Source organism: Dasypus novemcinctus, chromosome 31, assembly GCF_030445035.2.
Source record: "Dasypus novemcinctus isolate mDasNov1 chromosome 31, mDasNov1.1.hap2, whole genome shotgun sequence".
Lineage (NCBI taxonomy): Eukaryota > Metazoa > Chordata > Mammalia > Cingulata > Dasypodidae > Dasypus > Dasypus novemcinctus.
The window spans coordinates 12,381,206-12,408,656 of NC_080703.1; positions in this window are offsets into that span (position 1 = coordinate 12,381,206).

The following is a 27,451-nucleotide window of genomic DNA, read 5'->3' on the forward strand; positions in this document are numbered from 1 at the left end:
CAGTAAATAGAGCCTCAAACAGTAGGGATCCTGATGGTTCTAGAGATATCTAGACACTGTAAATAGTGCAGGGAATCTCAGGAATTTGGCACCCTGTCAGTAGACCTTACTTTGGAATTTATGCTCCCCAGTGTAAAAGAGTTAGCCTCATTTCTAGATTCCCAACATGTGGCTCTTCTCTAAATGTTATTTACATAAAGCCATGTGTTGGCACTATCCTTGTTAAATACATGAGCCAGAGCATTATGTTTTTGGTCTGTTCATGTGCCAGTTGAAACCTTAATCTAAGCAGAGTTTCAACACTTACTCTCCAGTTCATTGGACCTATATAGAACAACTAATAAGGAGATGCTAATGGACAACACCTATCTCAAGGAGCAAAGAATGTCTTCACCTCTAAGCAAGCTAGTTCCACCCATATATCCCAAGGGATCTAAGCCCCCTCTCAATTAGAAACAGTGGGCATCACCATCACAAAATCCTGAAGATTGGGGAATGAACAATGGACTAAAGTAGACATTATTTTTATATTATAGACTTACTATTCTAGCAATGGAAGAATGTTTATCATTGATATAAAGGCCATGGCCACCAGAGATTCTGAGAGGAGGGAGCAGGCAGAATAGGTGTTATATCAGGGCATTTTCAGGACATTGGGATTGTTCTGCATGACTTTGCAATGACGGATAAAGGCCATTATATGTTTTATCATTACCTAAAATTGTGCAGGACAGGCTCTTAACTATAATATAAACTATAATTCATGGTTAGCAGCATTGTTTCTATATGCATTCATCAATTGTAGCAAATGTACTATACTAATGAAAGTTGTTGTTACTATGGGAAAGAGTGGGAGGGTGAAGGGATGGGGCATATGGGTCCCCTCTATATTTTATGTAACATTTATGTAATCTAAACCTGTTTTAAAATTTTTAAAATTTAAATAAATAAATGAATAAATAAACTCATTAAAACTCTTTTAAAAATTAAACATCATCTGTCATTAGGGACTTGGAAGACTATGAACACAATAATATATGACCACATGTTTATTAGAAGAGATAAAAACCTAAAAACTGAGAATACCAATTGCTGTTGAGTATATGGAGCAATACATCTCTCATTCACTGCTAGTGAGAACACAAAATGGTTCATCCAGAAGACAGTTTCTTTTAAAACTAAACATTGTCTTACAATACAATCCAGCAGTTTTGCTTTTACGTATATATATATACACACCATATCATATATATATATGATATGAAAATTAGAGTCCACACAAAAGTCCACACATGAACGTTTACAGCAGCTATATTTTTAAACTCCAAATCTGAAAGCAAACAAAATGTTGGTCAACCACCACACCAGGGAACAGAGAGAGTCCACAACTGCAAGCAGAATTCCATCCATCAGACATGTGGGATCAAAGGCCCCTCTTGATTTAGAGGTGGAGTGGTCATCACCATCCCAAGATCCTCAAGATAGAGGAATAAAATAAGAATTAGAGTGGGCTTAGTGGTATTCTACTATAGACTTATTGTGACTCTAGCAATGGAAGAAATTGTGTCACTGTCATGGAGACAGCGACCACTGGAGTTGTTGAGTGCAGGGAGAGGGAAGAAGAGGGTGTGATGTGGTGGCTTTTTTGGGGACTTGGAGTTGTCCTGAAATATATCTCATGGACAGATGCAGGATATTATATATCCTACCATATCACACTGAATGGACTGGAAGAGAGTGTAAACTAACATGTAAACAATAATCCAAGCTTTGTAGCAATGATCCAAAATGTATTCATTAAATAAAAGGATTGCGCCACACTGATGAAAGGTTGTTAATGTGGGAGGATGGGGAATTTAGGGAGTGGGGTATATGGGAATGTCATAGTTTAAAATGTAAAATTTAGTGTGATCTATGTATCTTAAAAAAAGAAGACCGTAATAATTTTTGCTAAAGAAATCTCATAGCGAATTTATAAAAACAAACAAGAAAAATCTTTACATCTCAGTGAACATACTCTAATAATGACTGAAGTAATAAATGCACAATTATGTCATTAAGGCAAATACAACAAATTTTACATGTCACAGGAATTGTATGCTTTTTAATATGTATCAATAAAGTTGATTTCTTTTTTAAAAAGAACTATTTTTAAAACCTCACCACACCATATAATTATTGACTCCATATTTGTGTCCATGTCATCTCTTCTTCATGTACTTCTAGCCTTTTCTCCTTCTGAAATTATTCTAAATCCTCCTTCAAGCCTTATTGCAATTAAAATCTCCCTTGTGATGCCTTTACTAACCTCCCCAGGATGAGTCGGTAATTTCTAATCCACTTCACCAGAATTCCAGAGACACATATATTGAATGACTAAAAGAAAAAAAAATGAATAAACACAGGTAAACAGATAATTTCTACAAGTATAGAGAAAGAAGAATGAGTGAAACAAGGAAACAATGCTTCTGAGAGAGGGAAGACCCAAGAGTAAGAGATCAGAGGAAGAGATTGGGAAAAAAAATCTATTTTAGTTTATCTGCTATTTTCACTCAGGCTTTTTAATAAGACAGAACTTTGTGTTTTAAGCTTTCTCTGTGGTCATAATCTGCTGATTTCCTTAAAGCTTCTACCAATAAAAGGTGTCCATGGAGTCAAAAATATATTCCCCCAGTACCTGTGAAGATTCTGTAATTCGCTCTGAAATTATCAAGTCAGGGTCTAAGTTCACCAATGCAGGTTCTTCCTTGACAGATGAATGAAGTTGGAAACTCTGTTCCCAAGAAGTGAAGTGAGATGGAATGAGTCATAAGGTCTGTAGAAGACAAATTGTGTTTTCTTTCATACAGTGAAGGAGAAGCACATAGAGTATCAGAGCAATTAGGGATTCCATTCCCATGAACCACATTAATGAAGTATTCTTTTGTCTCAATCTCCCTGAGATAATTATTTCTCTGGAGATAAGAAAGGAAAACACAATGCAAATTTGCACCAGTTTAGTCCCTTGTGACAGCTTTGGAGCTCCATGTTCATCTCTTATCCCTGTGGACACCTACCTCCCAGGAGGAGGTCACCCTTATTAAGGTGTGGGCTCTAGTCTTGTCAGGTTTCCCATACTGATTTCCCTCTTGTTGCTTCTGGAGTAAGATTCTGAATACACTAAACTATCTTATTTCCCAAATTTTCTCCTCTGGAGTTGGCTGTCATGAATGGAGACACCCACTCACAAGTGAATTTCCTCTTGTCTCACTGCTTCTCCTTTCTCCCCCATAATTAGCAATATCTGTTCAACCCACAAAACCATCTGGTTTCTCAGTCATTCAACAATGTTTATTCAGCAATACTGTATGGTAAATCCTAAAGTACATTCTGGGAATGAAGAGAAGACAAAGGTACTGTGTTTCCTAACAAACTGTTCACAATTTTAAAAAGCCAAGAAATGAGCACTCACACAATACTTAGAAGCCTGCCCCTGGTGCACCTTGTGCCAGATGTCCACCATCCAATACCCTAAAACAGTAACCCTTCCTTATTATATCATCAACAGTGTTTTCTCAAGGATGGATATAAGACATTTAAAATTACACAAAAAATATATAGGGGCTGATAGGCTAAATATAAATCATAATGTAAAACATAAGATAACTAAACATATAGAAAATTGTATAGTCTAAAAAATAAACCACAATGTAAACACAAATATTACCTTATTTGAAAGCTATTGTCTCATATCTGTACATCAGTTTTAGTAAATAAGGTATGAATGTTAAAAGATTACTGCTGTGGAAGGGAAAAGATATTATGTGGGATATGTGGGATTACTGTATATTTTATATATGAATTACTGTGATCTAAAACTCTTGTGAAGATAAGCTTAATAATTAGAAAAAAGAAAAGGAAAAGATAGGATGTTGAATTTTTCCAAATTAATACGTACTGTATATCTAACCTTTAAACTCATCGCTATATTCCATTTTACTATTAAGGGAACCTGGCAATATATTGGGCTTCACTTTTCAGGAAGTTTTGGATCACAGAGAGGTTCAACAATGGCAGGGGAGGAATACTGGTGTGGGATGTTATTGACAGGGGAAACATGGTTGACAGGGAGTTCTACAGGGCATATATCCAAGGTACATAAAAATGTTTGGATATTTTCATAGTGGAAAAAATTAAAAATAAATGAGGGAGTGCTGAGTTCCTAGCCAGGGAAGCTCTATCACAGTCCCTAAAGGAATAGCAACAATTCCCCAAGTGCAACAACAAAGACAAATAAGAATGAAGGTCCAACAATGAGCCCCTGATACTAATGACTATGCTTGTGAGCCTGTGCACCTGAAATAAGAACAAGGGCTAGAGTAGCAATGTGCCTAAAAGTTACCTCCAGAGAGCCTCCGTGTTACGCAAATATGGCCAGTCTTTAAGCCAAACTCAGCATATAAATTTGTTGCCTTCCCCCCAGCATGGGACATGAATCCCGGGGATAAGCCTCCCTGGTGCCAAGGGATTAATACCAAGTACCAGCTGATGAAGTAACTAGAAAATGACCTTGAATAAAAGGTTCAACTCGGACCAGCAGAATATCTCTGTCTACATATAATAACAGGAGTTAAAAATGCTTTTTGACCTAAATCAAGGGGCAAATGGAAAGGGCAAATGAGTTTATATGGCTATGAGTCCAAAAAAGAGCTGGGAGTTTATCAGAGGGGTTGCCCTTATGCACAAATCAGCAGAGTCTTAGAGACAGATAAAGTAGATATAACCCGAGGTATTTGTTCTTCTGAGGGCTACAGAGACCCACAGGTTTTATGGTCATGGCAGATGGAGTTCAGTGCCATGTTAGTTGGCCCTTCTTTGGAGTTTGTGTTTCTGTGTGATGGAGCTTGACTCAGATGTGATCACTTTTCACAAGTCTTTCCTGTTACTTTACCAGAATTGTAGTTGTTGATGGGGATTAATATATACTCAGGGGATCTGAATCTCTGGACTGACCATATGATAGCCAGGCCCTGAACCTCAACAGACTTCAGCTCCTACACTGGTTTATTGGACTTACCCCACTCAGAGAACATGGAGATGAAGAAGGTCAACCAGCACACCATGGAGTCAAAAGTGCCTACAACTGAAAGCAGGAGAATTGCATCCAGCATCTATGTGGAATCTAAGCCCCCTGTTAACATAGATGTGGAATGGACACAACCAATCCAAGGTCCACAGGATTTAGGAATAGAATATGGATTAGAGTGGACTTACTGATATTCTACTCATGAACTATTGTGATTAGTAATCGAAGAAAATGTGGCATTGGTGTGGAGAAATTGGCCATGGTGGCTGCTGGGTGTGGGGAATGGGATGAAGAGATGAGCTGTGGAGGCGTTTTTGGGGACTTGGAGTTGTCCTTGGTGGTGCTGCAGGGACAATTAGTGGATATTGTAGGTCCTCCCATGGCCCACTGGATGGAACATGGGAGAGTGTGGGCTATGATGTGGACCATTCACCATGAGGTGCAGCGATGCTCAGACATGTATTCACCAAATGCAATGAACGTGTCATGATGATGGAGGAGAATGTTGCTATGGGGGGAGTAGTGGGGTGAGGGGAGTAGGGGATATATGGGGACCTCGTATTTTTTGAATGTAATATTAAAAAAATGAATAAAGACCAAAAAAGTGGAAATAAAATAAAGATGCAGAATCAGGATTATAGTGAAAAAAAAAAAGTGTTTTCTCAACATTATAATTTCAACCACGCACACATCAATCCTGCGTGTTCACCTTTCCTCACCGAACATACCCACAATTCCATGGACCAACTGACCCAGTGTGTTATATTCGTGAGTGTAGAGCAATACAATGAGCAAGAATTGTTGTACACTGATAATGGAGAGGACACTTAGATGTTCTCAAATAGAGGGGAGAGTATCTCTCAAGAGCAGGGCTTGCTCCTAATGGGAGAGGATAGACCAGTTTGTCAAGCCCTCAGCATTGTTGCAAGTATCTATGAATATTGTCCTTCAAGCAATGAAGCTTGGTTGCCAATGTGGGCCCCAAGGAGAGGGAGAGAGAGAGAAAATAGATGGAAGAGGGGGTAAATGGGGGTAAATGGAAGTGTTCTGTATGATCTTGCAATGATGGATACAGGCCATGATAAATTTCAACAAAAATTTATAAAAGCGTATGGTCTAAATTGTAAACCATATTGTGTACTACTGAGCATGGTTGGTAGCTATGTCCCAATATTTGTACATCAGTTGTAGCAAATGTAACATCCACAAGTAAAAACATCATTGGTGAGGAAGAGGGATGATGTTGGGTATATGGGAGATACCTATATTCTGTGCATGATTTTACTGTGACCTTAAACTTTTTTGAAGATATAATGAAAAATAAAAAAGGCAAGACACTGAGGAAGAAATGAAAGAGATTGCCTTGCCACTATATATACAAGACAACACCTATTAGAGTGATAAAAGGCAAAACCTTAAGAAAAATATATAAAAATTTTCATTTTTGTTTTCTTTATATGAGGTCCTCATATACCCCCTCTATATGAGGTCTCCATATACCCCCCACACCCTCACCACACTCCTCCCCCCATAACAACAATCTCCTCCATCCTCATGAGACATTCATTGCATTTGATGAATACATCTCTGAGCACAGAGAATACATCTCATGAGCACCTCATGGTCAGTGGTCCACAATAGCACACACTCCCACATTCCACCCAGTGGGCAATGGGAGGACATACAATGTCTGGTAACTGTCCCTGCAGCACCATCCAGGACAACTCCAAGCCCAAAAATCGCCCCCACATCTCATCTCCTCCCACTCCCTACCCCCAGAAGCCACCATGGCCACTTTCTCCACACCAATGAGATATTTTCTTCGATTACTAATCACAATAGTTCATGAATAGAATATCAGTAAGTCCACTCTAATCCATACTCTATTCCTCCATCCTGTGGACCTTAGAATGGTTGTGTCCACTGCACATCTATATCAAGAGGGGGCTTAGAGTCCACATAGATGCCGGATGCACTTCTCCTGCTTTCAGTTGTAGGCTCTCTTGGCTTCCTGGTGTGGTGGTTGACCTTCTTGACCTTCATGTTATCTGAGTGGGGTAAGTCCAATAAACCAGAGTACAGGGGTTGCAAGTCTGTTGGGGCTCAGGGCCTGGCTATCAGATCATCATTCCAGAGATTCAGGTCCTCTGGGTATACACTAAACCCTAGCACCAACTACAGATCCAGTAAAAGCAACAGGAGAGGCTTGTGGACAAAGAACACATCTGAGGTCAGCTCCATCACACAGAAACACAAACTCCAAAGTAGGGCCATCTGACATGGCACTGAATTCCATCTTCCTTTACCATAAAACCTGTGGGTCTCTGTAGCCCTCAGAAGAACCAATACCTGGGGTTGTATCTACTTTATCTGTCTCTGGGACTCTGCTGAGGTGTGCGTAAGGGCAACCCCTCTAATAAGCTCTCAGCTATTTTGGAGACTCAAAGCCATATAAACTCATTTGTCCTTTCCATTTTCCCCTTTTATTCAGGTCAAAAAACATTTTAACTCCTGGTATTCTATGTAGACTGAGATATTCTGCTGGTCTGAGTTGACCCTTTTATTCAAGGTCATTTTCTAGTTACATCATCAGCTGATACTTGGTAGTAATCCCTCGGTGCCAGGAAGGCTCATCCCCAGGAGTCATTTCCCACGCTGGTGGGAAGACAACACACTTACGTGCTGAGTTTGGCTTTGAGACTGGCCACATTGTAGCAACACGGAGGCTCTCAGGAGGTAACTCTTAGGCACCCTGCAGCTCTAGGCCTTGTTTTTATTTCAGGTGCACAGGCTTAAGAGCATAGTTATTAGTTTCAAGGGCTCATTGTTGGACCTTCCTTCTTTTTTGGTCTTTGCCATTGCACTTGGGGGATTGTTACTGTTCGTTTCAGGATTTATAGAGCTCCCCTGGCTAGGAACTCAGCACTCCCTTAGGTGTTTTTAAATGTAAGCACTATGAAAATATCCAGACATTTTTATGTACCCTGGATATATGCCCTAGAGAACTCCCTCCCAAACGTGCATCACCTGTCCACAACATCCCACACCAGTATTCCTGCCCTGCCATTGTTGATCTTCTCTGTGATCCAAAACTTCTTCAAAAATGAAGTCAAATATATTGCCAGGTCCATTAATAGTAAAAAGGAACATAGTGATGAGTGTAAAGGTTAGATATAGAATACATATTAATTTAGAAAAAATAACGTACAAATAAATTGGGGAATCAAAAAATTAAAAAATTCAAAGCTTTGTTTTTGATGCTCTGTCTTCCATTACTGCAATAAATGTTGCCCTGTATGCACATTGGCAAGGCAACTTCTTCTATCTTTTCCTCTCTGTCTATGTCCTTTTTTTTCTTTTATTTCCTAATTATTAAGCTTACCTTCACAAAAGTTTTAGGGCACTGTAATTCACATATACAATATACAGTACTCTCACATATCCAACATTAAACTCTTTTCCCTTCCACAGCAATAATTTTTTTACATATTCATACTATATTTACTGAAACTGATGTACAGATATTGACATAATAGCTTTCAAACAGGGTAACATTTCTGTTTACATTGTGGTTTATATTTTAGACTATACAATTTTCTAAATTTTTAGTTATCTTATGTTTTACATTATGATTTACATTTTAGCCTATCAGCCCCTATACATTTTTGGTGTAATTTAACATGTCTTATATCCATCCTTGCAAAACCTTGTGGAACACTTCTATTGCCCACACAGTTATATTGGTTCCATCTATTCAATACTTCTTTCCCCCTCCCATCAGGACCCACAGTGACAGCCAATCTTCACTGCTTGAAGGGCCATGTACAGAGATACTTGCAACAGTGTTGAGGGCTTGACATGGTCAACTGCCCTAATGCATTGGGTGCCACCATTTCTCTCAAGAGATACAATTTCCTCTAATTGAGAACATCAGTCCTCCCCAGGAAATGGGTATAACTTTGCTCTAATTATATGGGTCTCTATCCAATTATATAACCCGCTATGGCAAAATGAGCACTCACACACTCCCTAGAAGCCTGTTCTGCATCAGATTATTACCTTTGAGCATCTTAAATAGGTAACTTTCCTTATATTTTTGAAAAAGTTTTCTCAGCATTGTATTCTCAACCAAATACCTGAGAATCTCCTATGTTCCTATGTTCCCCCACCGTACTCCTAATTTCTTGGGCAATATTAACCATCCTCCCATTGCTAGCCCCCCTCAAGTCCACAAAGCCCTACCCAAATTTAGCCCTATGTCCCATTTTACCCCTTCTTTGTGCAAATAACTTCAGCTTATATAGATTTCTCCCATGTAGGTGTCAGCTTACATCTTTCCTCTACCCACCAATATTCTTTAAACCTATCATCCAGTCTCTAACTCTCTGAGGCAGCTTGGTTTACTTATTTCATATCATTGAGATCAAGTAGTATTTGTCCTTCAATGCTTGGGTTGTTTCACTCAGTATAAGGGTCTCAAGATTCATCCATGTTATCACTTGTGTTTGTAGTGTATTCATTCTTAAAGCTGAGTAGTATTCCATTGTATGGATATACCACATTTTATTTATTTATTTATCCATTCATCTGTTGGTGGGCATTTGGGTTGATTCCAACTTTTGGCAATAGTGAACAATGCTGCTATGAACATTGGTGTGCATATATCGGTTTGTGTCCTTGTTTTCAGTTCTACTGGGTATATACCCAGCAGTGGAATTGCTGGGTCATATGGCAAATCTATAGCTAGTTTTTTGAGAAACTGCCAAACTGTCCTCCAGAATGGCTGGATCCTTCTGCATTTCCACCAGCAATGGCTGAGTGTTCCCATTCCTCCACATCCTCTCCAGCACTTGTAGTCCTCTGTGTTTTTGATAGCTGCCAGTCTCATGGGAGTAAGACGATATCTCACTGTAATTTTGATTTGCGTTTCCATAACATCTAGTGATTTTGAGTATTTTTCATATGCTTTTTAGCCATTTGTATTTTTTATTTGGAGAAGTGTCTGTTTAAGTCTTGCCACTTTTTAAGATGTGTAGGTTGTCTTTTTATTTTTTGAGATATAGAAGTTCTTTATATTTGAAGGATATTAGTCTCCTATCATATACATGGATACCAAATATTTTTTCCCATTGGGTAGGCTCTCTTTTCATTTTCTTGACTAAGTCTTTTGAGGTTCAAAAGGCTCTAGTTTTGAAGAAGTCTCATTTATCTATTTGTTCTTTTGCTGCTCGTGTTTTGGGTGTGAAATTCATGAAGTCATTTCCTATTACAAGGTCCTGTAGATGTTTCCCTACATTGCTTTCTAAGGTCCTTATAGTCTTGGCTCTTATATTTAGGTCTTTGATTCACCTTGAGTTGGTTTTTGTATAAGGTGTGAGTTGGTAATTCCCTTTCAGTGTGTTTGGTGGCCTTCGGAATATCATGTGTCTGTGTCTATGAGGATCTATATCAGAATTTTCAAATTGGTTCCATTGACCAATGTACCTCTCCTTGTGCCAATACCATGCTGTTTTCACTAGTGTACTATGTTTTGAAGTCAGGTAGTGTGATTCCTCCAATTTCATTTTTCTTTTTCAATATATCTTTGGATATTCGTGGCCTCTTTCATTTCCAAATAATTTTCATAGCTTGTTTTTCTAGTTCCTTAAAGAATGCTGTGTTGATTTTTATTGGGATTGTATTGAATGTGTAGATCAGTTTTGGTAGGATAGACATCATACGAATATTTAGCCTTCCCATCCATGAACGGGGAGTATTCTTCCTCTTGTTTAAGTTTTCTTTGGTTTCGTTGAATAGTGTTGTGTAGTTTTCTGTGTATAATTTTTTTACATCTTTACTTAAATTTAATCCTAGGTATTTGATTTTTAAATTTACTATTGTAAATGGTATTTTTTTCTTGATTGCCTCCTCACATTTTTCATTATTGGTGTACAGACATGCTACTGATTTTTGCACATTGATTTTATAACCTTCAACATTACTGAACTCATATATAAGTTTTAGAAGTTTCGTTGTAGACTTCTCAGGGTTTTCTATGTATAGGATCATATCATCTGCAAATAGTAAATTTTGACTTCTTCCTTTCCAATTTGAATGACTTTTATGTCTGATTCTTGCTTCAATGCTCACCCAAGTACTTCTAACAAATATTAAATAGAAGAGGTGATAATGGGTTCCTTCCTTGTCCCTGATTTTAGAGGGAAAGATTTTCAGATTTCAAAATTGTAAATGATGTTAACTGGAGGTTTTCATATATATCTTTTATTATGTTCAGAAAGTTTCCCTCTACTCCAATTTTTGCAGTGTTTTTATTAAGAAATAGTGCTGTATTTTGTCAAATGCTTTTTCTGCATCTATAGATATGATCATGTGATTTTTTTCCTTCAATCTGTTTATGTGGTTTTTACATTAATGAATTTTCTTATGGTGACCAATCCTTGCACACCAGGAATGAATTCCACCTGGTCATGGAGTATAATTGATTTATGGTGCTGTTGAATATGATTAGTAAGTATTTTGTTGAGGATTTCCACATCTATGTTCATTAGAGAGATTGGTCTGTAATTTTCCTTTCCTGTGGTGTCTTTGTTTAGCTTTCATATTAGGGTAATTTTGGCATCATAGTATGAGTTATGCAATGTTCTTCTGTTTCAAATTTTTGGAAGAGTTTCAGCAAGATTCGTGTTAGTTCTTTATGGAAAGTTTGGTAGAATTCACCTGTGAAGCCTTTTGGCCCAGGGCTCTTAGTTGGGAGGTTTTTAATGACTGATTCTATCTCTTTACTTGTGATTAGTTTGTTGAGATCATCAATTTCTTCTTTCATCAATATAGGCTGGTTATGTATTTCTAGAAATTTGTCCATTTCCTCTGAATTGTCATTTTTGTTGGAATATAGTTTTTCAAAGTATCCTCTTATGATAGTCTTTATTTCTGTGGGGCCAGTGGTGATATCTCCTTTGTTATTTCTTATTTTGTGTATTTGCATCTTCTCTATTTTTTTCTTTGTTAGTCTAGCTAAGGTTTTGTCAATTTTATTGATCTTCTCAAAGACCCATCTCTTGGTTTTGTTTATCTTTTCAAGTGCTTTCTTATTTTCTATTTCACTTAGTTCTGCTCTTATCTTTGTTCTTTCTTTCTTTCTTCTTCCGGCAGGGTTACTTTGTTGTTTTTTTCCTAATTCCTCCAAATGTGCAGTTAGTTCCTCAATTTTTCCTCTTTCTTCTTTTTTGATGTATGAATTTATGGTTCTAAGTTTCACTCTCAGTACTGCTTTGTTGCATCCCATAAGTTTTGGTATGTTGTGTTATCATTTTCATTAGTTTCAAGGCAGTTATTAATTTCTTTTGAGATTTCCTCTTTGACCCACTGTATTTCTAAGAGTGTGCTGTTTAATTTCCATATCTTGGTGTGAAATCTGGCCCTTGCAGATTTTCAGCTTGATAGTGGTGTATTAAAGTCCCCCACTATAATTGTAGAGACACCTATTCCTTCCCTTAGTTTCTCCAGTGTTTGCCTCAGATATTTGGAGGTACCCTTGTTAGGAGCATAAATGTTTATAACTGTTCTTTCTGTTTGAATGATTATCCCTTTCACTAATATGTAGTGTCCATATTTGTCTCTTACAAATGTTTTGCATTTAAAGTCTGTTTTGTCTGATATTAACATAGTTACTCCTGCCCTTTTTTGGTTATTATTTGCTTGTAAGATTCTTTTCCAGCCATTCATTTTCAACCTCCTTGAATCCCTGGGTCTAAGATGTTTTTCATGTAGACAACATATAGATGGATCATACTTTCTTATCCAATTTTCCAGTCTGAGACTCTGGACAAGTGAGTTTAATTCATTGACATTCAGTGTTATCACTTACAAGGAATTATTTATATTAGCAATTTTTTCTTTGGATTTGTGTTTGTTATATTTTGTTCAGTTTTTTAGTCTTTTTAGTTTTTCTTACACTCTCCTCCAACTCTGTCTCTCCTGTTTTTTTCTTTCCTCCTATAGAATTTCCTTTAGTATTTCTTGAAGGGCAGGATTCTTGTTGGCATACTCTATTAATTTCTGTTTATCTGTGAGTATTTGAACTCTCTATCATATTTGATTGTTAGTTTAGCTGGAAAGAGTATTCTTTTTCGGAAATTTTTTTTTCATTTAGTATCTTGACTATGTCGTAAGACTGCCTTCTTGCCTCCATGGTTTCAGGTTAGAAATCAGCACTCAATCTTATGAAGCCTCCTTTGTATGTGTGGTTTTTTTCTCTTGCTGCTTTTAGAATTTTCTCTTTGTCTTGAGCATTGGATAATTTGACAAGTATATGTCTTTGGGTAGGCCTGTTGGGATTTATGCTATTTAGGGTGCATTGTGCTTCCTGGATGTGGATGTTCATCTCCCTCACTAGGTGTGGGAAGTTTTTATCCATTATTTCCTCCAACACCCCTTCTGTTCCCTTTCCCTTCTCTTCTTTTTCCGGGATGCTTATAATGCATATGTTTTCACATTTTGCATTGTCATTCAGGTCCCAAAGTCCCTGTTGAATTTTTTCTCTCTTTTTATCTATCAATTCTCCTAACTGTTTGATTTCAGATGTACTGTCTTCCACATCACTAGTTCCTCTCCCTCTTCAAATGTACTGTTATTTGCTGAGAGTGTATTTTTGATTTCTTGGATTATGCTGTTCCTTCCCATCATATCCGTTGTCTTTTTTTTTTTTTTGCATGATTGCAATTTCTCCTGCATGCTCTCCAAGTGTTTTCTTCGTATTCTTATCTCTTACTTCACCTCATTAAATTGGCCCTTATTAAATGTTTTGAGAGGTTTAATTACTTGCTTGATGTTCTGCTCTTCTTCCTAATTTTAGTTTGTTCACTGGATTGGGTCAAGTTTTCCTGATTATTGGTTTGGCTTATAGTTTCTTGTTGCTGTCTGGTCATCATTTTATCTTGCTGGCTTGATTAACTTCTTTGTCTAATCTCAGGGATAACTAGTTGTTTTTGCGTGTGTGTTAAGTCTTCTCTTTGCCACTTTGTTCTTATTCTATTTCCTTGCTGTTAGCTAAGTTCACTTGAAGGAAAATATTAGGGCAAGTGAAAACAAAACAAGTAAGAAAAGAAAAAAGTAGAATAGTAGTATTGATAGTAAATGTTAGCAGAAGAACCATGTGAGATCTAGGACAATGGGTATTAGACTCATGTAAGCTGTGTAGAGTTAGAACAGTAAGAAAAATGGAGTATCTATAATGAGACAGTAAACTGAATATGGGGAGGAATATGGTATGAATTAAAAGACCAGTGTGGTCAGGAAAGTGGGAAAGAGAAAGGAAAAGACAATAATATGGAGAGCGAATAAAAGACAAAACCACACAAAGGTATTAGAAATGAAAATTGAGGGCTAAATTAAGAGCAGTGGAATGTAAGAGAAACACTAAATGACAGAGGATAAAAAGATGTAGAGGAAAGGGGTTAGCATTGGTAGCCAAAATCAGTACACACAGAAAAGAGGAAATCGAGGATGAGGAAACACAGCAAATGTGAATCACTTCCTGGAACACCTAATATTAAAAAAACAAGAGAAGGAAAAAAGAGAGGGAAGGGGGGGAAACGGGGGTGGAAATGCAAGCAAGAAAAACAGGAAGATGAAGAAAAAAAAGAAGAGGAGGAGGAGAAGGAGGAGGAAAGGGCTGTGGGGGTATAAAGAGGAAGGAAAAAATAAGAAAATAAACCAATAAAAATGACCAAAATTTCAAGCAAGGAATCCTTTCTGTATTTAAATAAAATGCTTAGGAGTCTGACCTTCCCCCTTTCTCCCTTTCTCACTTCCCTCTCTCCCAGGGCAGCAGGGAAGCTGTGTGAGGTGTCCAGTAGGAGATTCAAGTGGGTCCTTGGTGTACAAAATCACCAGAGAAAAAATGTGTCTTAATTTCCAAAGAGAGAGTGCCCCGACCTCACCAGGAACCCCAAATATGCTAATGGAAGTTTTCAAAACACATCTTACAGCTATCTCCCTTAGGTGTGCTACAGGAGGGGCAGTTGATTTTCTGACTCCACCTTCTTCCAGACCAAGTTTCCTAACCCAGCATTTTTAGGTAAATAGGGCTTTCTCGGCAGATTTGCCTCTCCTTTCTTCCCCAGCTTTCCCCAAGCCAGCTGGTATGCTCCTCCAAGTTCAAAAAAAAAGGGGGGGTCAGGACCTGAAAATGAACCCGCACTCATTTTGCCCCTCTGCACCTCCCACCCAAACCCTCCAACTCACAGAGTCAGTCCAAAACTGAATGGCTAGTGTGTTCTTTTACTGCAGGGAGCTCTGGATTTGGGAGTGGGAAGTCTGGGATATTGTAGACTTAGGGTATGTAGGTCTGTGGAACGTCCGCTGTTGTGGCTTAGGGGACATGGATCTGGAGACCATGCTTCTGGGGAACACAGGGCCTAGGAATGCCACCACACTACTGATAGTCCAGGGAATGCCTAAGGGGGAAGAGTCCCACCTCTCCACAATTTCCGACCTCGGTGCTAGAAACCTACAATTCTACCTTAGCAAGCATGATTTCTGTCTCTCCAAATCAATGTCCAAACACCTCCTGCCTTGCAAGTTCCCAAAACAGCCCACTGCAGCAAGATTCCAACCCTACTCAGCTGCTCTTCTGAGGGCGCAATTATGAAGTGCATTCACTCAGATGCCATCTTGCCCCACCCATCAGCTATCATCTTTTAATATCTCCATTTGTTCACCCCAGCTTGTCCTTAAAGGGAAAGTACATCTGCCTCATTATCTAATAAAAGATGAAGAAATGCATATGCTAGCTGTTCTTTAATCCTCTCCTGGTTAGCCATGTATATCACTCTGGCTGCTTAGATACTCCCAACAGTGAACTCAGACACTTGTTCTTGCTGGATTTGGGAAGTATCAGGTCTCGATGCCAGGTTACCTAAGTTTGTTTTTGCATTACTTTTTTCCTCTGGGTAGTAATGCTAGGAAGCATTTCTACCAACTGCAAGGCACAAGGCAGAAAGTACAGTGAAGAGAATGCAGCACATATGCAGAGTATGTTGGAAAACCCAGTAATCCCCAAGCTCACTGACTCCAGGAACTCAGACTGGGTGAAAGCAGCTTTAATTGAGTCTCTACAGACCCTTCACACACCTTCCATCCTGTGCAAGACACCTGGTCATTCTGGGAGAGATGTGAAGATAAGTCAGCCTGGTTGTTGTCCACAGCCACCTGTTAAGGCCACCAAGGCAATCCTTAGTATTGTCTTAAAGTTCTTGAGAATTCCAGGGGTGCCATACTAAAGGAACTTGTCCCATGGCTGCTGGAAATCCTGGTGTGCCTGTGCTCCAAGTCACTTTACAGGACGGGGAGGACAGAAAACCTCCCAGCATGGGATCAGGGCTCCTGCTCCCACACCACGGCTAGCTGGAACCAGCCCGCCATACCCGAGCTTCCTCCCACAGCTGCCTTCAAGCTTGTCCACTTCTGGGATGGTCACAGGGTGCCCTGGTCCACTGTGGCCTTCACTTCTGTGGAAAGCATCACCTCCAGTATGGCTCCTACACTCCTAGGTTAACAAGAAGCCCAAACAATGGCCAGTGATAAAGTTTTCAGTGTTTGGTACTGTGAAAGTTGGATAGCTCTTTAGGTTAAAAATAAACTTGTATCTTCCCACTTCATTGTAGACAAAAGAAAATTCTGGATGGATTTTAAAAGTTGAAAAACAGCTCTAAGGGTCTTCTAATCATCAAAGCAATGGGGAGAAATCACAAAAAAAATCAACCACTTTGACTATATGTATTAGTCAACTAAAGGGTTACTGATGCAAAGTACCAGAAAGCTGTTGGTATTTACAAAGAGGGTTTATTTTGGGTAGAAGCTTACAGTCACATGATCATAAAGTGTAAGTTACTTCCCTTACCAAAATCTGTTGCCACATGTTGGAGCAAGATGGCTGCTGGTCTCTGTGAGGATTCAGGCTTCTTCTTCACACTCCATGGTCCCAGCTTCTTCTGGTCTCAGATGTAGACTGGCATAAGGCTTGTCTCTCTGTCTGGCACTTGTTACTTTATGGGCTTGGCTTCTCTGGTCTCTCCACAAGGTCAGCTGTAGACCCTCAGGTTATCTCTCTTCCCAGGCCTCTGCCATGTCTATGGAGCCATCTCTATTTCTCTGTGTTCTTCTCCTGTGTGTTTACTTCCCCAAGTTCCAGCAACAAAACTCCAACTACTTCCTTTGCCATGTCTTTTTCTTGCTGAGTCCCTGCCCACCAAAGGGGTGAAGACTCAATGTCCTACTGACATGGGCCATTCAAACCCCTGATCATAATTTAATACGTAAAAATTAAACCTATGAAGTTAATACAATCTATCATGCCCAGAGGAACAGACCAGTTTACAAACATAATCCAATATCTATGTTTGGAATTCATAAACAATATCAAATGGCTACACTATATAAATATTAAAGATATTTGAATTAAATCAAATAAAATCCAACAGTTTAAAAAACGTAATGCACCATGGAGAGATCACATTATCTTTAACATACATAACGTAGGATGTTGATTGGCCGAGAGTCACCTCTAGCTAGCAGTGTTATGTCCTCTAGAAGGAAACTTTGTAGGTAAGCCCCTAGACCAGAAGGCCCTTCAGGAACCCAAGGAAGCCCAAGCACCCCACCCACACTCCTGGGATGATGGAAGATCAATTCTCCAAAGAAGGAACTTGGTCTCCTGTCAGGCAAAGTTCTGGAATCCAGAGGTTCAGAGTTACTGCCCAGCCCACTTGAGGCCAGCTGGCAAGAAAGAAAGATAACATGCTCTCCATCACTCACACCACTTCCATATGCCCAGTAAATTAAGGACTTAGAAGGGAGCTGGGTTCCTGGTCATTCTGTGGCTTAAGTCACTCCTGGCCAGCCCACCCATGGAACACATATGTGGCTGGAGAACACATAGACCAGGCCTCCAGACAACTGGTGGAGAGGTGGGAGGCACCTTCCTCTCTCACACCTGAAAGCCTGGTGCCAAAGTGGATAGGGCAGCAGGTCAGCCAGCTGGGGGCAGCACTAACAGCAGGGGAACAGGGAAAGGGAAGATCCTCATGGAAGAGGCTGGGCTTGTGCTTTCCTCTGATCCTTCTAGGCTGAGTAAGTCACTAGGGTTCTTATTCTGAAGGGAAGATCCTATAAGGGAAGAAGGGACTCAAGAACAGAACATGCAATCACCCTACACTGAATGTGAGGGCAAATGGCACTTTATTTTGTTCCCTAAGCTGGAGAAAATCAGCATAATAGAGTATGATATGCAACATGACAGAAAAATGCCCATTTCTTCTCCTTCTAATTAGTTCTAAAACTCTCTTTAATGTACGAATGATAAGAAAGCAGCAATGCCTGCCTCCCAAACCCTGGATTAGTTACCGGGAGCCTATCATAGCTCAGAATAACCTTCCTTAACAATGCTGGTGGAATTTATCAGAATCTTAGACAGCTCTTCTTTGTAGGGATTTCATGTCTTCAGAACTTTTGCAGAACAAAATGAAATATTTTTATCACAGAAAAATAAAGAAAATAATATTCATCACCAGTCAACCTCAGTTAATAACATGGTTATCCATTTCCAACAACTAATCAAACTGAAAAATCTGCTTTTCCTTGATTTGTGTCATCAATTTTTCTTCTTTCCTCTTTTTTTTTTCTTTCACTACTTTATGGATTGAAGCAGAATGTCATTAATAAAACTGATCCAAATTTAGATGCTACCACAAAACGGAGCTTCTGGGTTTATTGGTATTTCATTATTACCATTTCTCAAGGGAGTTCTTGTTTCACAAAGGATGTTGCTTTTAAAACACAAAGCAAGGCTATACTCAGGCAAGACGGCATCTGAGTGAGTGCACCTTATAAACTCTCCTGCAAAGAAGCAGCTGAATAGGGTTGGAATGTTGCTGGACTGGGCTGTTTCAGGCATTTGCAGGGCAGGAGGTGTCTGGATATCAAATTAGTGGCACGGTGAAAAAGAAAATTCATGTATAATGTAGAATTTTGGGTCTCTTTCATGGAGATTGGAGCTGCTCATACGAAGCTTCCCCCTGGGGTGGGCAGTCCTGGAGACTTTGTTGAACCAGGGAATTCCCAAGACCTGAGTGGGCTATTTGGGGGCTTGCAGGGTGGGAGGTGTCTGGAAGTCGATTTGGTGAGACAGAGATGGAGGCATTCTTGCGAGACGTGGAATTTTTGGTTTGTGACACAGAGATCAGAGCTTCCAGCTAGAGCCCCTCCCACTAGAGCAGACAGCCCATCTACCGCATCCCCAAACTGCTTGTAGTACAGCGGTGCCCCCAGCAGGCTGTTTCAGGGATTTGCAGGATGGGAGGTGTCTGGAAGCCAATTAGACAAAGACGGAGATTTTTGCGAGATGTGGAATTTTGGATTTCTGAAATGGAGCTCAGAGCTTCTGGCTAGAGTCCCTTCTCGTAGGGCTGGCGGCCCATCTGCAGCAGTCCCTGAATTGTCTATAGTAGTGTGGCATCCCCAGCAGGCTGTTTCAGGGGCTTGCAGGGCAGGAGGTGTCCTGAAGTTGACTTGGTGAAACAGTGACAGAAGAGACTCTTGTGAGAGGGGGAATTTTGGGTTTCTGACATAGAGGTCAGAGTTTGTGGGCGTGACCCCTCCCCATAGGGCTGGTGCCCAGCTGTGGGGATCCCTGAAGGCTGAGTTGCACTGTGTTGCTCCCAGGCTCCCTGTTAACTGGATTTGTGGTTCCCAGGTCTGTGCCCCATAAACCCTGGTGGCTTACACCCCAGAGACTCACACCTCTTGAGTCTGCAATATCACAGACTTCCTATCCCTGAATGCTCCATGCCCTGAGGGCCATCAAGGTCCTTAACTGTACTAGCCCTTGGCATTTGTGGTTTTTTTTTTCCTTTTTTTTTTTTAACTGTCTTGGTTACTAATATTGCATTATCTCCTGGTCTTTTCTCCCATTGTATCCCCCAAGGTCCTTTTTTGTTTATTGGGTTTTTTTTCTTTCTTCTTTTCTTTTTCTTGCTTGTTTCCCTCTCTTTTCTTTGCCCACCCCCTTTTTTCCTTCTCTTTTTTTCTTTTCTCTCTTTTTCTTCCTATTTTATATTATTTTATTTATACAATAGGTGCTGCAGGGAGCGCCTCACATTTGCTGTTTTTCCTCATCCTCCATTTACTCAGTTCTGTGTGAATTGATTTTGGTCACCTACACTAACCTCTTTCCCCCACATCTTTCTATCCACCACCATCTACTGTTTTTCTTACATTCCACCTCCATTTCTTTGGTCCCCAAATTGTCTAACTTTTATTTTCTAATACCTTTGTTCTGTTTTCTGTCTTTTATCCACTCTTGATAATATTGTCTTTCTTTTCTCTTTCCTCTCTCATGAAAACACTGGCCTTTTAATTCATACTATATTCTCCCCATAATCAGTTGACTGTCTCATTACAGATACTTTAATTACTGCTATAACTCTACACAACTTACATGAATCTAATATCCATTCTCCCAGATCTCATATTGTTGCTCTGTTAACATTTATTACCAATACTACTTTAAACATTTTCTCTTCTTATACAATTTCCTTTCCCTGGCCCTAATATTTTCCTTCAAAGTGAACTCATCCAGCAACAAGAAATTAGAATAAGAAGAACAAAGTTACAAAGAGAAGATATGACCCTTATGCAAGAACATCAACTAATTAATCCCCTAGACTAGACAAAGAAACTAAGGATGATTAAACTCATGAAGATAAAACGATGGCCAGACAGCGAAAAAAAGCTACAAAGCAAAAGAATAATCAGGAAAACATGCTGAATCCAATGAACAAACTAAAAACCAGGAAGGGGCAGAACATTGGACAAGTAATTAAAGATCTCAGAACATATATTAGAGACCAACTTAATGAAGTAAAGGAAGAGTTTAAAAATATGAAGAAAGCACTTGGAGAGGAAATTGCAGACAGACACAAAAAGATAACAGATATGATGGGAATGAACACCACAGTTCAAGAAATCAAAAATACACCCGCAGGAAATAGCAGATTAGAAGAGGCAGAGGAGAGAATTAGCAACGTGGAAGGCAGTACAAATCAAACAGATATTAGAATTCATCGATAAAAAGATAGAAAAAATCCAGCTAGGACTTAGGGACCTGAATGACAATGCAAAATGCACAAACATACGTATTATAGACATCCCAGAAGGAGTAGAGAAGGGAGAGGGGTCAGAAGGGGCGTTGCAGGAAATAATAGCTGAAAATTTCCCAAATCTACTGAGAGAGACAGATGTACATATCCAGGAAGCACAATGCACCCCAAACATCATAAATCCCAACAGGCCCACCCCAGGACATACACTTGTCATATTATCCAATGCTCAAGACAAAGAGAAAATTCTAAAAGCAGTAAGAGAAAAGAAAATGATCACATACAAGGAGGGTCCATAAGATTAAGTGCTGATTTCTCATCTGAAACCATGGAGGCAAGAAGCAGTGGTCTGCTATAGTCAACGTACTAAAAGAAAAAATTCCAACCCAGAATACTCTACCAAGCTAAACTAGCATTCAAAAATGATGGAGAGTTCAAAATATTCACAGATAAACAGAAATTGAAAGAGTATGCCAACAAGAAACCTCCCCTTCAAGAAATACTAAAGGGAGCTCTGCAGGAAGAAAGGAAAATACAGGAGAGACAGAGTTTGAGGAGAGTGTAAGGGCAACAAAAAAGACAAAAAGCGAAGGAAAAAAACAAACAAAATATGACAAACACAAGTCCAATCAAAATATGGCTAACATAAATAATTCCTTGAAAGTAATAACACTGAATGTCAATGGATTAAGCTCACCTATCAAAAGATTCAGAGTGAGACATTGGATAAGGAAATATGACCCATCTATATGCTGTCTACAAGAAACACATCTTAGACCCAGGGATTCATGGAGGCTGAAAGTGAATAGTTGGAAAACAATCTTACAAGCAAACAATAACAAAAACAAAACAAAAAAGCAGCAGTAGCTATATTTTTATCATACAAAATGGACTTTAATTGCAAAACAATTGTGAGAGAAAAGAAGGAAACTACATATCAGTGAAAGGGACAATCTCTCAAGAAGTATGAACAATCATAAATATTTATGCTCCTAACTAGGGCACCTCCAAATACGTGAGGCGAGCACTGGAAAAACTAAGGGAAAGAATAGATGCCTCTACAAATATAATGGGAGACTTTTTTTTTTTAATATTACATTCAAAAAATTTGAGGTCCCATTCAACCCCACCGCCCACACCCCCCACTCCCCCCACAGCAACACTCTCTCCCATCATCATGACACATCCATTGCACCTGGTAAGTACATCCCTGATCATCACTGCACCCCATAGTCAATGGTCCACATCATAGCCCACATTCTCCCACGTTCCATCCAGTGGGCCCTGGGGGGATCTACAATGTCCCGTAATTGTCCATGAAGCACCACCCAGGACAACTCCATGTCCCGAAAACGCCTCCCCATCTCATCTCTTCCTCCCATTTCCAGCACCCAGCAGCCACCATGGCCACCCTTCTCACGCCCATGTCACATTTTCCCTGTGGACATTGGATTGCTTGTGTCCATTGCACATCTATGTCAAGTGGGGGCTTGGATTCCACATGGATACTGGATGCACTCCTCCTGCTTTCAGTTGTAGACACTCTAGGCTCCATGGTGTGGTGGTTGACCTTCTTCAACTCCATGTTAGCTGAGTGGGGTAAGTCTAATAAATCAGAGTGTAGGAGTTGAAGTCTGTTGAGGCTCAGGGCCTGGCTATCATATTGTCAGTCCAGAGATTCAAATCCCCCAAATATATCTCAAACCCCAGCACCAACTACAATTCCAGTAAAGTAGCATGCGAGTCTTGTGAAAAGAGATCCCCTCTGAGTCCAGTTCCATCATGCAGAAACACCAACTCCAAAGAAGGGCCATCTGACATGGCAGTGAGCCCCATCTGTATAATGGAAATAAAGACTATCATAAGAGGATACTTTGAAAAAATATGTTCCAACAAAAATGACAATTCAGAGGAAATGGAGAAATTCATAGAAACACATAAGCAGCCTATACTGACAAAAGAAGAAATTACTGATCTCAACAAACCAATCACAAGTAAAGAGATAGAATCAGTCTTTAAAAACCTCCCAACTAAGAAGAGCCCAGGACCAGATGGGTTCACAGGTGAATTCTACAAAACATTCCAGAAAGAACTAACACCAATCTTGCTAAAACTCTTCCAAAAAACTGAAACAGAAGGAACATTTTCAAACTCATTCTATGATGCCAACAATAAACAATACCCTAGTACCAAAGCCAAACAAAGACACCACAAAAGGAAAATTACAGACCAATTTCTCTCATGAACTTAGACGCAAAAATACCTAACAAATACTTGCTAACCATATTCAACAACACATTAAATGAATTATACACCATGACCAATTGGGATTCATTCCAGGTATGCAAGGATGGTTCAACATAAGAAAATCAATGAAAGTAATACACCATCTAAACAGAATGAATGAAAAAAATGACGTGATTATATTTATAGATGCAGGAAAAGCATTTGACAAAATACAGCACCCTTTCATGATAAAAACACTGCAAAAGATTGGAATACAAGGAAATTTTTTGAGCATGATAAAGAGTATATATGAAAAACCTACAGCCAACATCGTTTACAATGGTGAAATCCTAAAATTCTTCCTCTAAGATCAGGAACAAGACAAGGATGTCCACTATCACGTCTTCTATTAAACATTGTCTTAGAAGTACTTGCTCAAGGACTGAGGCAAGAACCAGATATAAAAGGCATTCAAATTGGAAACGAGGAAGTAAAAATTTCATTATTTGCAGATGACATGATCCTATACATAGAAAACCCTGAGAGGTCTCCAAGAATGCTTCTCGAACTCATGAGTTTAGTAAAGTCGCAGGTTATAATATCAATGTGCAAAAATCAGTAGCATTTCTGTACAACAATAATGAGCAAGCTCAGGAGGAAATCAAGAAACAAATACCATTTACAATAGTCACTAAAAAAATCAAATACCTAGGAATAAACTTAACTAAAGAGGTAAAGAACTTATACACACAGAACTACACAAGATTGTTCAAGGAAATCAAAGAAGACCTAAATAAATAGAAGAATATTCCCTGTTCATGGATAGGAAGACTAAATATTATTAAGATGTCTATCCTACCAAAACTGATCTACACATTCAATGCAATCCCAATAAAAATCAACACAGCATTCTTTAAGGAACTAGAAAAAAGTAATTGTGACATTTATTTGGAAAGGAAAGAGACCGGAATAGCCAAAGACATATTGAAAAAGAAAAATATAATTGGAGGAATCACACTACCTGACTTCAAAACATACTACAAAGCTACAGTAGTGAAAACAGCATGGTATTGGCATAAGGAGAGACACACAGACCAATGGAACCGAACTGAGAGTTCTGACATAGAGTCTCATATATATAGCTATATAATATTTGATAAAGCCACCACACACTCTCAACAGGGAGAGAATGGCCTATTCAACAAATAGTGCCTGGAGAAGTGGATATCCATATGTAAAAGAAAGAAAGAGGATTACCATCTCACACCTTATACAAAGATCAACTCAAGATGGATCAAAGACCTAAATATAAGAGTCAAGTAATAGGAAATGGCTTCATGAACTTCACACCAAAAGCACACGCAGCAAAAGAACAAATAGATAAATGGGATTTCCTGAAAATTAAAGCCTTCTGGACCTCAAAGGAGTTTGTCAAGAAAGTAAAAAGGGAGCCTACACAATGGGAGAAAATATTTGGTAAACATATATCAGATAGGAGACTTATAACTTGCATATATAAAGAAATCCTATATCTTGAAAATAAAAAGATAAACAACCCATTTAAAAAATGGGGGAAAGGTTTAAACAGACACTTCTCCAAAGAAGAAATACAAATGGCTAAAAAGGACATGAAAAAATGCTCCAAATCTCTAGCTATCAGGGAAATGCAAATCAAAACTATAATGAGATACCATCTTACTCCCATAAAATTGGCAGCTATGAAAAAAACAGAAGAGTACAAATGCTGGAGAGGATGTGGAGGAATGGGAACACTCATCCACTGCTGGTGGAAATGCATAAGGATCCAACCATTCTGGAGGACATTTTGGCTGTTGCTCAAAACTAACCATAGATTTGCCATATGACCCACCAATTCCGCTGCTGGGTATATACGCAGCAGAACTGAAAACATGGACACAAACTGATAGATGCACACCAATGTTCATAGCAGCATTGTTCACTATTGCCAAAAGTTGGAATCAACCCAAGTGCCCATCAACAGATGAATGGATCAAGAAAATGTGGTATATACATACAATGGAATACTACTTGGCTTTAAGAACAAATACACTACAAACACATGTGATAACATGGATGAATCTTGAGAACCTTATATTGTGTGAAGCAACCCAGGAATTGAAGGACAAATACTACATGACATTAATGATATGAAATAAGTAAACACAAGGTGCCTTAGAGAGCTAGAGACTGGATGATAGGCTTACAGGAAATCGTGGTGTAGAGGAAGGATGTAAGCTGACATCTACATGGGTGAAATCTGTAATAAGCTGGAAGTAAATATGTGTACCCAGAAGGGATAAAATTGGGGCATAGGGTTACCTTTGGTTGGGGCTTTGTGGGCTTTAGGGGGGCTAGGGATAGGCAAATGGGTAATATTGCCAAGAAATTGGGGGGAGTTTGGGGCAACATACGAACATAGAAGATTGTCAGGTATTTGGTTGAGAGTATAATGCTGAGAAAACCTTTTCAAAAATATAATAAGGAAAGTTACCTGTTTAACTTCCTTAAAGGGGATAATCTGATGCAGGACAGACTCCTAGGGAATATGTGAATTCTCATTTTGCCAGAGAGGTTTATATCACTGGGTAGGGACCCATATAATGAGAGTGAAGGTATACCCACATCCTGGGGAGGACTGATGCCATAAAATAGAGGGACCTGTATCTCTCAAGAGAAATGGTGGCTCCCAGGGCATTAGGGCAGTTGAGCATGTCAAGCCCTCAACACTGTTGCAAGTATCTCTGAACATGGCTCTTCAAGAAATGAAGATGGACTGTCACTGTAGGCCCTAAGGGGAGGGGGAAATAGGTATTGAATAGATGGAACCAACATAACTGCAAGGGCAATAGAAGTTTTTCATAAGAGTACGCAAGGATGGATATAAGACATGTAAAATTACACCAAAAATACATAGGGGCTGATAGCCTAAAATGTAAATCATAATGTAAAACATAAGATAACTATAAATTTAGAAAATCGTATAGCCTAAAGTATAAACCACAATGTAAACACAAATGTTACCTTGTTTGAAAGCTATTGTCTCAATGTCTGTACATCAGTTTCAGTAAATATGGTATGACTATGTTAAAAGATTATTGCTGCGGAAGGGAAAAGGTTTTCTGTTGGATATGTGGGAGTACTGTATATTGTATATATGAATTACTGTGATCTAAAACTCTTGTGAAGATAAGCTTAATAATTAGAAAAAAGAAAAGAAAAAGATAGGATATTGAATTTTTCCAAATTAGTATGTACTCTATATCTAACCTTAAAACTCATTGCTATATTTCATTTTACTATTAAGGGAACCTGGCAATATATTGGGCTTCACTTTTCAGGAAGTTTTGGATCACAGAGTAGTTCAACAATGGCAGCAGAGGAATACTGGTGTGGTATGTTATTGACAGGGGACATATGGCTGACAGGGAGTTCTACAGGGCATATATGTTTGGATATTTTCTTAGTGGAAACAATTAAAAATAACAACTGAGGGAGTGCTGAATTCCTAACCAGGGAGCTCTATCACAGTCCCTAAGGGAACAGCAACAATCCCCCAAGTGCAACAGCAAAGATGAAAAAGGAATGAAGTTCCAACAATGAGCCCCTGATACTAATGACTATGCTTGTGAGTCTGTGCACCTGAAATAAGAGCAAGGCCGAAAGCAGTAGTGTGCCTAAGAGTTACCTCCTGAGAGCCTCTGTGTTGCTCAAATATGGCAAGTCTCGAAGCCAAACTCAGCATGTAAATGCATTGCCTTCCCCACTCCCCCACCCCGAGCATGGGACATGACTCCTGGGGATGAGCTTCCCTGGTGTTGAGGGATCACTACCAAGTACCAGCTGATGACGTAACTAGACAATGACCTTGAATAAATGGTTCAACTCGGAACAGCAGAATATCCCTGTCTACATATAATAACAGGAGTTAAAAATGCTTTTTGACCTAAATCAAGGGGGAAATGGAAAGGACAAATGAGTTTAT